Source organism: Balaenoptera borealis, assembly GCF_965194805.1.
Source record: "Balaenoptera borealis genome assembly, chromosome: 15".
Taxonomy (NCBI): Eukaryota; Metazoa; Chordata; class Mammalia; order Artiodactyla; family Balaenopteridae; genus Balaenoptera; species Balaenoptera borealis.
Window position 1 is genome coordinate 77,245,219 of NC_138871.1, and position 11,129 is coordinate 77,256,347.

The 11,129-nt window shown below is 50.6% G+C and overlaps 1 long non-coding RNA gene across 3 annotated transcripts in view; it reads left to right on the forward strand.

The window, feature by feature from the left end:
- The window catches only part of LOC309612047, a 35,794-nt gene extending 24,940 nt beyond the window's left edge, over positions 1 to 10,854 (forward strand). Inside the window, exons 3-4 of one of the 3 annotated variants that reach the window (XR_014234900.1) lie at positions 1,261 to 7,673; positions 8,644 to 10,854. This is a non-coding gene — a long non-coding RNA (uncharacterized lncRNA). Of the gene's footprint in view, positions 1 to 1,260 lie in introns of all 3 variants that reach the window. The other 2 variants (XR_014234901.1, XR_014234902.1) reach the window with 2 other exon arrangements.
- The last annotated feature ends 275 nt before the right edge of the window (positions 10,855 to 11,129 follow it).

The following is an 11,129-nucleotide window of genomic DNA, read 5'->3' on the forward strand; positions in this document are numbered from 1 at the left end:
AAAACTGAACTCATCACCTTTTATAGAGATAATTCATCCAAAATCATTTTCAGCTTCTTTCATGGTTGATGGTCTATTCAGAGAATAGTCTTCTTGGGTCAATCTTAGTAACTTTTATATTCCTAAAAAATGGTCTATCTCATCAAGAGATTCATTCTAATAAACATAGCTGTTCTTACTGAGCACCCTGGTCCTGGATTTACCCTGAAAATCAGTTTACCCTGATTTTCCCTGGAGCAGCTGGGGCAGACTAGAAATTTCAGAAGACAGTGACTGATTACTCATCAGTAAGAAAAGAACAAGGAAAAATGGCACAGAGGATTCCAGAAGCCATGGCTCTTACAGCCCGTCCTCCAAGTTCATGGCTTCTATCTCTGTCATCTGCCTTCTAGTCCTAAAGAGCTGGCAGTTTCTCAGACACCTTGCCTGAGTTCTTCAGTTTCTAGTTCTAGGCGGACTCCACCAGAAGATTCCATCTTAATAAAGGAATTCCCTACGGGACATCTTCACATTCTTGTGGCCAAGGCCACGTTTGCCAGAGGTACTCGGAGCCTCTCCCTGGCCCTCCTTCCTTTCCTTCTGGTCTTAAGGGTGAGGACACCCCTCTCCCTGTCGGTGAGAGCAACCCCTCACACCCAGGGCGGGGAGTGCCCTGTGGGAGCCCTTAAGGACCTTCTTCAATGAAGAGGTAGATTGAGCTGTGAAGGGCATATGATATTCTTCCTTTGAAAAGAGAAGGTGGGGTGATGGAAGGGAAGCTCAGGGAATAGCGAGTCTGCCCCTGAGTCTGGGCTGAAGATGCATGTAGGGCAGGTTGGGGTGGAAGGATGAAAAGCAAAATGAGGCCAGACTGTTCTGAAGCCCTTAAATTGCAGGTGAAGGAGTGTAGCTTTCTTCAGTAGGAGACAAAGAGATGAATGAATAAAAGTTGCCCCGGTGTTTCCTTTTCTGGTGGAGAAGCCATAGTCTGGGTGAGTGCCCTGTGCTGGGACTTGAGTCTCTTCCAGTGGAATTTCTAGAACTCTAGTGGGCGACCAGGGCAACAATGAAGGCCAGGAGCTTCCACAGTGCTCCTGAAGTCCCCCTGCTTTTAGAGTCTTCTCTCTACGACTGTTTGTAAGATTTGGCCCCTGAAGTAAGTTTATACAGGAAAGTGTAGGTATGGAAGCCAGGACCCTAGAGATGGTCCAGTCCAGACATCACATCTTAGAGAGGTGAAAAGTGATGTTCAGAGAACTAAACCTTTCCTTCTCCATTTAGGTTGTGCAGATGTGAAGGAAGTAAGATGAGAACCAGGCCTCCGGACCCCTAGCGCATGGCTTCTGCACTGCTGTGCGAAGAGCACAAGTGTCCTGGCTGAGGCAGGGCCCTGTGGGATGCAGGCGGTGCTGCGGAAGGCTGAATTCATGACGCTCTCCTCAGTCCGGATTGTGCAGTGTTCTCGCGCCGTTGAACCTGGAGCACCAGGCAGCAGACCCACGGATTTCAGTCTGCAGGGCCCCTGCGTGCTGCCGGCCCCATACGTCCTCGGTAAATGCAGGCAGAGCGGCGTGGCCCCAGCCTCCCAGGGCACCTATCAGCACAGCTAGGGCTGCCTTAGGCCTAGTGACTTATCAAGGACCCCTGCCTGTCCCCAGGCCTTGCTTGTCCCACCCAAGGATTCAGTGAGGCTCACCTCAATGCCATTGGCGTCTCACAGCTGCCAACTTCAGGGGAGGGGGGCTGGCGCCTGGGGTGATGGGGTGTGCTCGGCCCAGAATTCTGCTTTTCCCAGAAGACCACAGCCAACTCGCGCTGGATGTGGAAATGAGACACAGCTGCCTGAGACCAGACACATCATCCTGCCTGCACCGGGCTGCCAAGCTGAGCTGGTCCTCAACGGGCAGAGGGGCCTGAATGCTGCCTTCAGTGGAAACTGCCCACTGTCATGGGCCTCGGCTAATTTATGACCCAATTTTCAAGCCTGTCTGACCCCACTTAAGCCACTGAGAGAGGAGGAATAATCAAACCCAGGCAGGGGATCAGCTCCAAGTACCATGGCCAACACTTCCTGGTGGCCTTTGCTGAAGTAAGTGTGTGTGTGTGAGAGAGACAGAGAGAGAGAGAGAGAGAGGTTGATTGGCTCACACACTGATGGGAGAGGTTGGGGGAAGTTTTCCTGGGTATCAGCCTCCCCGGGGTGTCTCAGGATTGACTTTCCAACTGAGCCGATTGACAGGCACTGGGCTAAGGGCTAAGGAAGGTCAGAGTTTAGGATTCCTCTTCCTGCATCTTAGCATGTGTCTTTGGTAACAATTATGAAGTTCAGGGTAAGCACAGACCCAAGTGCTAATTTTATGTGTTTTGTTTCAGTGACACACTCTCTCCATCATGGGGCGGGCTGCAATCACAGGTGGGCTCGGACACACGTGCGCTGCCTGTCACAGGCATCTGACAGCTGGAGCCCATTTGTTGGAGGCAGCGCAAGACAGGGGCGCTCTGAGCTGGCCAGGGAGAGGGCACATCGCTGGCTGGCTGGCCCAGCTGGAGCCTTCCTTGGCAGTAAAGGGGTTTTAATGTGGCCAAAGTGTGTGTGTCATTGGGCTGAGGACTGAGTCAAAGGAATTAAAGATCAAAAATATCACTTGACAGTTATTAGTTCTTTTGTTATTTTTGTGTGTCTGTTCGTCTACTTAATAATATAGTAACTGTTTCAGGTTTAATTGATTGCAAATAGTTTTATGTTTTGTTTGTCAAAGAAGTACAGCTAGAGGGCTAATGGAATCACTGCATCTTAAAATGTCAGAGCTGGGAGGCCTCTCAGAAGTTGTCTGGTCCCATTTCCCCCATTTGATGTATCAGGAATTGGGGCCTAGAACGGTGAGCTGACTAGCCCAGGATCACGGAGTGAGGCTACAGATGGATGGGACTCGGGTCTTCCTCCTCTCCCTACCCTGGAGTGTGCGAGAACTCTGTGTGCAGCCGGTGTAGACCTGAGGTTGTCCCCTCGGCAAGCCATGGTGGCTGATTTGGGAGTTCAGCCTCATTGGCAGCAACCAGAGGTGATGGATTCTCTGGTAAAGATACCTCAAACCGTGGCTTCCAGCCATGATTCCATCCCATGTGCATGTAGCGTTACAGTTTGTAACGGGCTGGTACGTATGCGTCATCCTCTCTTATCTTTCCCATGACCTTGTGTCACAAGGCTTAGCCCCATTTTATAGACATGGGAACTCGCGTCCTGGAGGTCAATCCTTAGGGGCTCCTGAACTTCCCAGTTTCCTTGAGATGATCGTCTTTCCATCAGTTTCCTCCCTCTCCCCTCCATCCTTCTACTACCAGGCTCTTTCTTGGAGCCTCCTCTCTTGTTCTGTGCTCCCCCACCTCTGCCAATTTCAGCTCGGTCCCCTTGACACTTGGTCAGCTCCTGGAGTGAGTGTGCAACCAGGAAAGGAAAACATTGCAGGGCCAAGAGATCTAGTTCCTCGCTTCTTCTGCTTCCTGAACAGACAGAGAAGTAATGAGCTTGGGCAATCACACCATCATTCGTATTATCCCTTTGCTTCTTCACTGGGTTCTCTTAAAAATAAAAACTTAAGCCTTTCCCCTACCCAGCTGGCTCTCATGCTACCCCATTTCTTTTCTGACATTCCCCCAAATATTTAAAAAGTTTACGTTTCCTGCCTTCAAGGCTTAATGCCTTGCAGTCTGGTTATTGCGCCCACGACCCAAGTGTGAGGGTCACCGATGTCCACTGGTTTGCCGGACTCAACAACTTTTCCTAGTCCCCATGCTCCAGCTCCATTCAGCACTGCTGGCCACCATCTTCCTTCTAGAAACTCCTCCATTAGTGTATCAGTCAGGAAAGACTAGAGCAAAGAGGTTGGTTTCTGACTCTTGATGATCTCTGATTCTGCTCCATGTCGTCTCACTAGTGGACCCACAGAGCAGCCTCTACTGGAACTGTGGTCACTGCAGCAGAGGAAAGGGAGCTGTCGAGTGTCTCACATCAGCTTTAAGTGTCTGGCTGAAAGCGACATAGTGCTTTCACTTACAGCTCATTGGCCAAAAACAGTCATCTGTGTCCACTAGCTACAAACAGGAGTCAGGAGTGCCCGTCCCACCAGGCTCCCAGAAGGGAGGCAGGACTAGCTGATGACCAGCACCCATGACTGCCCTAGCTCAGTGCCACCCTGGCTCTTCCTACCTCTCTGGATGCCCCTTCTTCGCCTCCTTTCCTGACTTACTCGGCCTTCTCTCAACTCTTAAATGCAACATTCTCCAATATATTCCGATATGCTCTCTAGATGTTTTTCTCCTTCATCCACTCCATTCCATTTTCATCTTTCTTTGCAAACATTTCCCAAATACGTATCTCCACCCTGACCTCTTTCCTGACTTCCGGTATAAACTAGACATGCACAAAATCAGACTCTTCATCCCTCTCATCCAAAGTCAGTCTCTTCCACCTCTTTTCCTACTTCAGAGATGCTGGAGGCCCAGACTAGTCTCTCTACTGCAGCTACCTTCCCATCAGCCTTCTGCCACTGGAAGGAGACTCCTTGATTTTACCCTCTCTACTCGCAGCTGTGCTCCTAACGCTCAGAGTTCTAAGTCCCCAACTCTGCTGAAGTTGACCCCGGTGAATGGGGGTGCCATTCTGTTGCCAAACCCAATGTCAGAACTTTATTTCGGTCCCATACTCTGCCTGCACTGGGAGTCTGAGCCAAAAGGTAATTCTAGGGAGCGTTTCCCTTTCTCTTTCTCAGCCCCTCTTATGTCTTGCAGCAACCTCTGAGTAGCAATTCAGATCCAGGCCTCTGAACCCCTCAGTTCTTCCCCTAGGTTCAAAGTCTCTTGTTCTCAAAGCAGGGCACTGAACTGTCTCTATAATCTCATAGCTGTAACAGCCCTTCCAGTGGTGACTTTTGGACCCTATCATTTTATAAGAAGGGGAACTGAGGTCCAGGGAGAATCAGTGACTTTGCCATAATCCCAGTGACTCATCTAAGCATCTTCTACTAGTCCTCTTGCCTCTGAGAGTGGTTTCGGGGCTCCAGTTTGCCCATGGCGTGGAAGACGTTTACTTGTGAGAAAGAGGAGAAAGTGGGGATGCTGCAACACGGCCCCGAGCTTGGCGCCTGCAGGCTGAGTGTGGCCACTTGTCACTGCTGGGTTAGGTCGGCCACCCCTTCGCCCTGCCAAGCAAAAAACCTGGATGGCAATAAATAGAACCATTTAGCTGTAACAGGCTGAGCCCAAGGAGAGGGTGAGGCTTGGGAAGAAGATGGATCCAAGGAGCTCTTGGCATGTCTAGGGCTTGGTAATGCACTTTTTTCCCTCTTTGTGAAGGCCTGATTCAGTTACGCGTGAGCACTTGCGGAGCATTGCCTCAGATGCCTCCTGCAGCCCCGGTGCCCTGGCAGCCCTGGTGTCAGCCTGCCTGCCGTCTGATTGGCCATGCGGAGCCTAGCCAGATGGCCGCTGGGTCCTGGCTGCTTGGGAGGTGAGAACTCCACCTCCCGGGCCTGGCTGGCCCCTGCCTCGTGGGCGCCAGCTTTTGATTGGGAGATCCCAGGAGCTTGGATCTGTAATCCGAGGTTTCTGGGCCTGGATTGAAGGGAAGAACTTCAACCTGGTGAGTTTTATAATTCAGTTCTTCACGTTGTCAGCCCTCCTGCCAGCACAGGGCCAGGGGAAGGGGTGAGGCGGGATGGTTTCTTTGGGGGTCCAGAGAGAGCAGCCTGTCCTGGTGTGTGGTGGCCGGGTCCGGGGTCTGCTGGCCCAGTGGTGGGGACCGAAGGCAGGAGGAGGGCTACTGGGAGCAGAAAGCCTGTGCGCCCTGAATCGGCGGGGGAAGCAGCTGGGGCTCTGAGCGAGGGGCCTGCGTTCCGCCCGACTTATGTGAGGTCCTGCCTCTCGGGGCTTGGGTGGAACTCGCTCCGTCTATTTGGAACAATTTGTTCCCCTCCATCTCCTCTCCACTGACCTCCCCCTGGCTCATTCTGTCCCAGTCACAGTGGCCCCTGCTGCTCCTCACAGGTACCACACCTGTCCTGCCGCAGGGCCTTTGCTCTGGCTGTTCCCTTTGCCTGGAACACTGTTCCCTCTCTGCCCACTTGTCTAAAACTCTTCACTTTCTTTGAGTATTTGCTCAAACCAACAAAGCAAACCCCGACCACCCTGTTCAATTCTGCAAACCGAACCCTCTTACCTGCCCCTTCTGTCTTTTTTCCACAGCACTTATTACCTTATAATGTACTGTTTTAATGTACATATTTATTAGGCTTATTTTTTAATGTCTTTCTTTCTCCACTAGAATGTAAGTTCCCTGAGGACAAGGATCTTTGTTCTGGTCACTACCAGAAGAGTGTCTGGTACATAGTAGGTGCTCAAAAAATAAACGAATATGTCTTAAGAGGATTGGGATGGTAGTTAACCCCACCTCACGGGGCACTGGAGAATCTACTGGGTATTGTTTAGAAACATGCTTTCCAATAAATGAGGATCCACTGTTTTTCAAGTTCACGCTCAAAGGCTGAGGACCTACCACGGGGGAAGTGAGGTTGAAGAGGCTCTGAAGGCAGGACCAGAGGGGAAGTCTTGGTGGAATAAACACGTGAAATAGGCCTGTGCCATTGGCTGGTTGAGTCAGCCACTCAGATGGGGATGTCTGCCATATTGGGCATCTGAAACTATTGTGAGCTGAGCCACAGGTGGCTTGTTAATGACAGTAGTTAATCTGCTGAAGTGGACAATACTTTCTTGGGCACAAGGGTGGGGATGGAGCTACAGCTACATGGTGGGAGGTGGTATGGCCCTAGAGAATCCCAGCCTTTCTGTAGCCTGTAGCCCACTGGAGCGTCCATGCAAATGAATGACATATGTTTAGGGTCTGAAAGAAAATATCTTCCCCTCCCCTGGGTCATGCCTCATGTGTAGGCTGCTCTGGGTTCAAAGTGCAGAATGGGAGAGTGATGGAGTTTGATGGGCATCAGAGGGTATGTCACCAAACTGCTTTTGACTCAGGCTTTTTTGCTGCATCTGGCACCTTTGACCCTCCTTTGCCCCCCACCCTGTCATTCTTTCTCAGACCCCTGTTATCCAAGGCCCTGGGTTCTACACAGGCATAGAATGCGTGTAATCTGACCAAGTTGTGAGTGGGACTGCTGCTCAGCTTGGCTAATCGTTCTCACACACAATCCCAGTTATTTTGGAAGGGGGTGTGCACGTGATCAAGAGGGGTGCCCACGTGACCAAAAGGGGGTGCTCACGTGATTGGCATGCCTGTGTGTGACAGGGCAGGGCCCTGAATAGAGTCTGAGTGTGAGACGTGTCATCCTTTTCATTAGGATTAAGCAAGACGGGTTTCTTTGTTTTCCCTGTTAGTTCATAACTTTACACCTCTTGGCACAGGTTTATTCTGAGGTGATAACATCAGGGTCTGCACATCAAGTATGTCATCCCATTTTTCTTCCCGTTTCCAAATTAAATCGAGCTGCAAATTTGTATTTTACAATAACAGAAGGCTCCATTTTTAGGCCGTTTTCCTCTGGAGTCGTATAGTGTGTCCATGCAGGGGCACCAGGCACGGAGGACTTCAGCTGCTGAGACCTTTCCTATTGTCTCCAAAACCCTGCCAGCAGTGCCTCCAGCCACAGCCTGCTCAGGATTGCGGAAAAATCGAGAGCCAGGTGCGTCTCTGTAACCAGGTGACTGGCCCAAATGCCTCTTCCTCTCCAAACCCCCAAAACAGCTTCTTCACTGCAAAACCAAACCAAGCTCAGGTGATTGGCAGCACCTGGAGGGAATCTGGGGCTGGAAACAAGGGACCCGAGGCCAGTGGTGTTCACACACGGGCTCTCAGTGCCCCTGGGAGGGCCACGACCCCCAGGCAAGCTCCCTCTAGACTCCCTGCCTCTGGCTTCTGAATTTGTCACCAAAGCAGGTTCATTTGGCCCGAGGCCGAGGCCCGAGGTTGAGCTAATCTTTACAATCAGGAGGAACTTTGCAGTGATTAAAGAGCCATTTCCGGCTGACATGTTGATACTAGCAGCTTCCAAGTCATATAGAAGAGGAGCTGACAGGTAGAGCCCTGGGAGAGTGGCTGGTCCTCACTGGGGCAGCGTCCGGGGTGGTCTGCACCAAGCGTGCAGCTCTCTTGTGAGACCATCCTAGCACTTTCCTCTGTAGTGCGTGCGTTCACAGTCATGGTCAATGTAGGTGGCAGGGCAGGCTTGAGTTTGAGTAGAGACAGTTGTCATGTGTGAGGTATGGTTACCTTCCAATTATTTCCAGGGCTTGGAAAAACTGGAGGATCCAGGAAGGAGAGAGCAGGCTTTCCTCCCTTCATGGGAATGCCCCACGGCTAGAGGATTGACGTATACACTTCAGGGGGGCCTCCTTCTTATAGAAGGATGAAGAGGGCCCATGGGAGGTCAGGCCTTAGCTGAAAACAAAGAACTTGGGGAGAAAATGGGTGTGTATTAGGACACTGTCAGATGCAAGTGATAAAAATGTCACCCAAAATATCTTAAGCAAAGTAGGGCATTTATTATTGACTGAAGGTCCTGGGGTAGAGGTCTGGCTCAAATGGCATCATCGGGACTCTGTTTGCTCAAGTCCTTGGCTCTGCTCCCCACTACCGCTGGCTTTGTTCTGCAGATAGCTTTCCCCCTGGGATGCAGAAGATGGCTGCTGACAGCCTTAGACTCATATGCTCCCCGCTTGGCACCAGCATCGGATCAAAGCGACTTCTATGTCCCAGCTTATTTAGAGAAGACATAAGACTGGTGCTGTGTGGTCATTTGCCAGTGGGCTGGGCCAGGAGAGTGTGGTCGTGAGGACATGCCTGCTGATAGAGCCCCATGACTGCGTGGAGACGAGTGCCCCCAATGGGAGCCAAGACAATACTCTACTTCTTCCTTTGCCCTCTCCAGGGGCTCATCTCTCTTCCATTTAGCACTCCCCAGGGCCAAGGGCTAATAATTTTGGGTTAGAATGAAAAGGAGAAAACTTATAGGAATAAATGCAAATTTTTACATTTTAGATCATTTGTCCATGTAGCGGAGAATTGCTCTGATCCAGTTACTTTTGGATGCCTCCTGTTTTCCCTTTTTTTGAACAGTAGTCTGTATAGCAGTTATCTTGGGCTTGTCCCACCATTGTATGTTGGGTGTGTAAGGGGCAGATAATGTGTCACGCTGGTTCCGGGTCTTTAGTGGAGACACCATAGAAGAGGAACTGTACCTGTGGGCCCTCGCTGGTGTTTCGACCTGGTTTAGATGAAAAGATCCTGAAGTCAAGCCTTGCCATAATGGAGTGAGATCTGGGAACCCTTGGGGAGAGCGTGAGGGCATTTTGCTTGTCAAGGGATGTGAATTGTCACGTCTGTGGCAGGTGTACTTTTAAAAGACACCCATCTGGTGGAAAGCAGCAGCATAGCACAGGGAGATCGGCTCAGTGCTGTGCGATGACCTAGAGGGGTGGGATCGGGAGGATGGGAGGGAGACTCACGAGGGAGGGGATATGGGGACATGTGTATGCATATGACTGATTCGCTTTGTTGTGCAACAGAAACTAACACGGTATTGTGAAGCAATTATACTCCAATAAAGATCTATTAAAAAATATAACGAACAGAAAAGATGCCCATGATGATATCTCCCAGCCACATGTTCTTTTTGCAATGTGACCTCACAGCCCACCATGAAGAGGCAGATCTTTGTCCTCCTTCCCTGAACCTGGGTGGGGTTTGCAGCTGCTTCAGTGAGCGGAGTGTGGGGAAGTGGTGCTCTGGGCTTCCAAGGCTAGGTCATAGTGGTTGCTAAAGGTTCAGACTGGTTCTTCCTTTTTTAGGACACTTGCTGCGGGGAAGCTCAGGCCGTGTGAAGAGGCTCCACGCAGGTGTTTTGGCTAGTAGCCCTGGCGTCAGTCGCCAGACATCTGAGTGAAGAAGGCTTAAATCTCCAGCTCCAGCCCCCCTCTTACTAAAACTGTGTGAAAGAACCACCTCGCTGAGCCTGCCAACCTCCCGCACTGTAGGTGATAATAATAATAGTAGTAGTAGCAGTAATAGTAATAATAATAATAGTAATAATAATAATAAATGTTGTTTCATGTCACAAAGTTTGGAGTGTTTTTTACACAACAATGAATAATAAGGATGCTCAACATGAAGATCACAGAGAAGTCTTAACCGTCTACAACCTGGAGATGAGCTTGAGCCACGGCTACTTAAACTCTAAAATACATTTTAAGAAAAACAATTTGGGTTGTAAGGAGCTGCCTGGAGTGTGGAGTTAATTAGGGAAGTCAATGTAGGCATCAAACAGATGGTTGAACTTTTGGGGTGGGAAAACAGAGGCAGTGGGACATCTTGGCTAACAGTATTATTAACAACATTGCCAGAAAGAGCCAATATTCCTCAGAAACTTCCCTTCGGAGGGTGGAGATGGAGAAATAGAATCGCCAGTTCTCAGTTTCCCACGTCTCCTTCTGCTTGGGTCAAGGTCTGGCTGGTGGGGAGTATGGCGTGTGAACCCTAATGGGAGCTCTGTCGGTTCTCATGACTTGAGTCATTCTTGCTGAAAATCTGTCAGGTCTCCCCAACCCCCCAAAACCTTCCCGAATCGCCCGGTTCTCACTGGTCGCTCTCACTGGGGTCAGCATCCGTCCCACACGGCTTAGCCCTTCACTGCAGCTTTTCCCTCTGCTGCCCTCAGGACAAAGGCCTGACGGGGCCACTCACTAGCTCACCTCCCTTCTCCTGGCTGCCCTCCTTATCCGCAGCCTTCCAGAAGAACTGACGGCTCTGTGAATGTACTGTCCCTTTTCTTGGGCCCTTGCAGATGCTGTTAATTCTTTCAGAAATGTTATTTCTCCTGCTCTCTTCCCTGCTCCTCCCTCCCTCCCCCCCCACCTCTCACTGGGAAACACACAGCACTCCTCCCCCACAACTACCCGTCTGTATCCCGCCCATGCCTAGCCACCTCCCAGATACCCATTAAGAAGCCGCTTCCTCCAGGAAGCCTTCCATGCTGCTTCTGGGACTGGGCTAGGGCTCTCCTTTGGTTGTGCTTCCCCTTCTCACACATTGTTTTGCTCTTAGAATTGTCTGGTTGCTGGTTCCATCTAGAAGGAGGCCTCTC